Source organism: Austrofundulus limnaeus, unplaced genomic scaffold, assembly GCF_001266775.1.
Source record: "Austrofundulus limnaeus strain Quisiro unplaced genomic scaffold, Austrofundulus_limnaeus-1.0 Scaffold322, whole genome shotgun sequence".
Taxonomy (NCBI): Eukaryota; Metazoa; Chordata; class Actinopteri; order Cyprinodontiformes; family Rivulidae; genus Austrofundulus; species Austrofundulus limnaeus.
This window is the reverse complement of record NW_013952724.1, coordinates 597,187-601,831: the sequence shown is the minus strand read 5'-3', so window position 1 is coordinate 601,831 and position 4,645 is coordinate 597,187. Positions and strand designations below refer to the sequence as shown.

The 4,645-nt window shown below is 45.0% G+C and overlaps 1 pseudogene; it reads right to left on the bottom strand.

The window, feature by feature from the left end:
- Positions 1 to 275: 275 nt before the first annotated feature.
- Positions 276 to 4,645, bottom strand: part of LOC106527398 (uncharacterized) — a 23,413-nt pseudogene continuing 19,043 nt past the window's right edge.

Sequence of the window (4,645 nt, the reverse complement as noted above, 5' to 3'; positions counted from 1 at the left end):
GTTCAAGTAGATCAACACATAGTTGAATTTTTCTTCCACATTTCCATGCTACAACCAAGGGGCTTACCCATTCAGATGCATCCACACATTCAATGATGCCAGTTCAACTCAGCTGAGACTTTCTAACGTATGTGGTAGATGGTAGGTGTCTCACCTTCTCGTGCACAGGCTGGACTGTGTTATTTACTTGTACCTTGTGAATGAACCCTTTCACACATCCAAGTTGGTGAAGTGACGCAGGTTCATTGTTGTGCACAGTAGACTTTTACATTGCATCAATTAGGTTTCACCTCGTTTAGCTCATCACCAACAGCTCTGACCCCACAGATGTTTATATTGAGAACTTTCATCAAGTCCAGGTCCAGCAGGGGTGTTCCAGTTTTAACAATGTAGAAGAAGGCTGGAACTTTGTTGTTTTTGTGTGCTACAGCAGCTGCAGCCTTTAAATAGCCAATAACAGAAATCTCACATTTAGTATAAGTGACTAATTTAACTGTAGGGTCACTCAGTGAGCTGTTTGAAAAATATTGTCTGTACATTTTCTCTGGTAGGATAGATACAGCAGCTCCTCTATCTACTATTAACTCCAGGACATGAGAATTCCCCTCTGGTGTGTCAGTGTTAACAGCACATGTGATTTTATCTTGAGCAAAGCCAGATCGTTTCACACCATCCACACAGAGGACATCTAGTTCTGCAACTACAACTTCTCTCACCTCACTTACTGTAGATCGGCACACTTTGGCAAATTGTCCTTTTTTTCCACATGCATTGCAGTTTACTGAGGCCTCTGGACAGCTTTTATCATTTGCCATGTGTTGGGAAGATCCACATCTGAAGCACTTGCGTTGTTGTAGGTTAAAGTTCCTCTTTTTGTCACGATCTGCTACTTGTAGCTTAGCTGGGCGCTCTCCCTGCCTCCCCCGAAATTTGTGCTGTGATGCACTAACAGCTTGGACTGGAGCCAGAGGAGTTGGTTTAGAAGGAAAGCAACGCTGCATTTTTCACCACTGATTCGACTTGGCAGGCAATTGCGCTTTCTCCAACGAAGGATTGTCCTCAAGCAGTAACTTGTCCTTCACCACGTTGCGATATGCATTTGAAATTAACTGATCCCATATCATTTCATCATCCATCTGTCCAAATCCACAGGGAGAAGCTAATGTCTGCAAAGCAGCAACATACTGGGGGACTGTTTCGTCAGGTTGTTGAGCTTGCTGTCTGAAGGTGTGTCTGCAGGCTACAACATTAACTTTCAGAACTAAATGTTTCACTAGAGCCACCATAGCTTCATCATAGGATGTACCTTGGTTTGGCAGTGTGTAGAAATATTGCTGTCCTTTAACACAGACAGTGAAGTAAAACGGTGCAGCGACGTGCATCTGGCCATGCAGCTCCTGTTGCATTGATTACTAGCAAATAGTTGTTGAAAGACTTGCACCATGTCTCAAAAAGCATCGGCTTCTCACCCACATGGGGAAGGAAGGGTGTTGGACTCGGCACTTAAGTGCTCATCTTTGTCGCCAATTTGTTGTGTAGTTGAGTCAAGGAGAAGAACTCAGTAAAATGTTGAACAGGCTTTATTTAACTTTAGCCATTGTTGCAGTTCACAAAACAACACTGACTTCTCTTCTCTATCTCTCTCTCATCATGTGCCACCTCTGGTCAGGGTTGGTATGTCCCAAATTCAAGGCCACATCCCTTAGTTTTCTTTGTCTTAGAAACTAACCCTGGGACAGAGCTCTCGATAGACAGAAGACACCATCTTCGTCCCAAAGAGCAGAAACTGTTTTTCCCTCCAATCAGTGTTTAGGCAATGAGATTTGACCTCACGTGCTAATGAGCAAATCTTTTGCCACAGGCTCACAATACCCTTAATCGTGACCATAAACCAGCTTTGAAGCTCCATTAAGTTTTGTTTTAAAACTTCTGATGAGAAGTCTTTTATTTTGAAGAGAAGATAGATTGGCTTGAGTCTCTGTTCAGACCAAGGCAGATTTCCAGAGACGCTGAAAATCAACACCCTGGATGTTTTTCCTGGAAGTAAGGAAACTGACTGGTATCTCTTGCTGACCTGGGTGAAAACTTCCGGCACGCCTGACCCGCTGACTGTGAAGCTGTCTAAAGGTAGAGGCTAAATGGTTGATAAGTGTACCGGGCATCCAGCTGAAATGCCTGAGAGTCGCTGGTGTTTGCTCTGGTTCTCACATATTGATAAGATACAAAGTTAGAGCGAACATTGTCCTTTCCTTCTATCTCTTAAACTTAAACATAGCCATCTACTGTATGTTTAATGTACCTGCAAATATCTGGTTTATTAAGACCTTAAACCGGAAGTTCTGCRGTTTCTGTTAGAGTTGTCATATCKACAGTTAATTAGTGCAGACGAGTACTGGTTRTTGTTGATGTTTTAACTCTCAACAAAAGTTGATTGTTCACAATAAGTGGTTTATTTCTATTCTATAAATAAATGATCTWGTTTACGGCCAGATTAAYTTAAGTAAGACCACACAAAAAGTCTGACTTTATTTGTGTGGTCTCATGTTTACACAGAAAGGTGGTTTATTTCCTTAAACAGAAGAACCCATGAATTTCCTTATAACAGTTAGTTATAAGAAGTGTAGGTGTATACTAATAACTACACATGAATATTTTGGGAGTTTTCTATGAAAAACATTGTATGACAAATGTTGCCAAGAAAGATTTTGTTGACAAGCCATGGTTGACCAAAGGGCTGAGAAATGCCTGTAAAAAAGAATGATTTGTATTCATCTTTCTTGAAATTAAGAACAAAAGAAGCAGGACAGATACAAGAAATATAAAAATAAATTGATATGGATTATAAGAAAACATAAGAAGGAATATTACAGTGATTTATTAAGCAAAAGCAATGGTGATACAAAAGCAACATGGGGAGTAATGAATGGTGCTTTAAAAAACACAAGGTTTGATCAGATATTTCAAAATACTTTGTAAAAGATAATAATGAGCTTTATGATCCAAGTGAAATAGCTAAAGAATTCAATCATTATAATGTTGATGTTGGTCCAAGTCTTGCTACTCAAATACCAAAAGCTGATAATGATGTGASTCAAACAATCAGAAGTTGTCAAACAGCATATTTCTTGTTGTAACTGATGAGAAAGAAACAATGAGTATTGTAAAAAAAAATGGATAATTTCAATTCAGTTTATTTATATAGCACCAAGTCACAACAACTCAGGACACTGTACATGAAAAAAAGAACAATCTAAATAAGAAGCCAGCAGATTGTGTTGAATCACTTCGTCACAGTCTCCTATCTTGAGCAAACAGTGGAGAGGAAAAACTCCCTATTACCAGGAAGAAACCTCCAGCAGAACTAGGCTCAGGACAGGCAGCCATCTGCCTCGACCAGCTGGGTTGGGGGACAGGAAAGAGACACAGGTAAACACAGAAGAACTGGTCCAGGTGCACCTTCTTCTGGAAAAGAGACAAAAAGAAAAAAATGTTATTGATAGAAATAATTACAATAAGCATGTAGAGAAGAGAGACTAAAGACAACAGCAGAATGAGGAATTGTGCTCAGTTTGTGTTCCAACAGTCTAAGTCTATAGCAGCAGAAATGAAAAATAATTCAGGAAACCTAAGTCTAGGTTTGCMTATAGACACTCAGGGTTTTGGGTTAGAGTATTGGTGGACGGTAAACTGGCACCACGCCGGCCTCAGCCCCTTCCTCTTTCCCTTTTTAATTACTCTATAGAACAAAAYGCACCAACAGTACATCTGGGGGTGGGGGTGTAGGTGTCAGGGTCTTTATTCCCATCCTGTTCCCCGACTGCCATTTGGGGAGGGGGCCCTGAAGAAGGGCGGACCGCCAGGGGCGKTCCTGGGCTGTGGGTGGGCTCGGGGCTTGGACGGTTGCCGGGGGCGGGGCTGGCTCTCCATCCTCCTTGGTGCTGCTTGGTCTCCTGAGGTGTGGCTCTTGGTTCCTGTGGGTGGCCCCCTGGCCGGGGTGGCTGCTGGGTTCCGGGGGGGGTGGACGGCTGGGGGGTGCACTTGGTCGTTGGCGGTGTGGTGGGGTGGTCATGGGTGTGGCTTCTCTGCGGCGGGGGGCTGGCCGGGCGTCCTGGTGCGGCCCGGGCCGGGCCTTGGCTATCTGCTCCTCTCCACCTCAGAATGATTGGGTCTACCTCCTGGGTTCGGGTGTGTGGTGCCTCCAATAGGGGGTGGATGCATGCCCTGGACCTGGGGGGGTATAGAGTGTGTATTGGGTGTATGAGTGGAATGTGGCATCCTTGTATGTCTTTGATTGAGTGGGGGGTGAGGATGAGGGTGGGATAGTGCAATTGTGTATGTTTGGGTATTTGTCAGGCTGCGGTCTGGACAGCCCCTACTGCTGGTTTATCTGGGGCCCGCTGCTACTCGGCCCCCCGGTAGGGTGTGCGGCTGGCCGCCGGCGTGCTAGGGGTTCCCGGGGTCTGGGGCTGGCCGCTGGAGTATGTGCCGGCCTGGCATGGTGACTGCCTGCTGGGGCTCGGGGCCTCTGGACCTGTCGGGTTTTGGCCTGGGGGTGGGGTGCGCCCTGGTGGCCCGGACCTCTGTGCACTTTCCTGGATCTGCTCTGGTATGGCGGGTGCTGGTGGGGCCTATGAGTTTGTCGCTG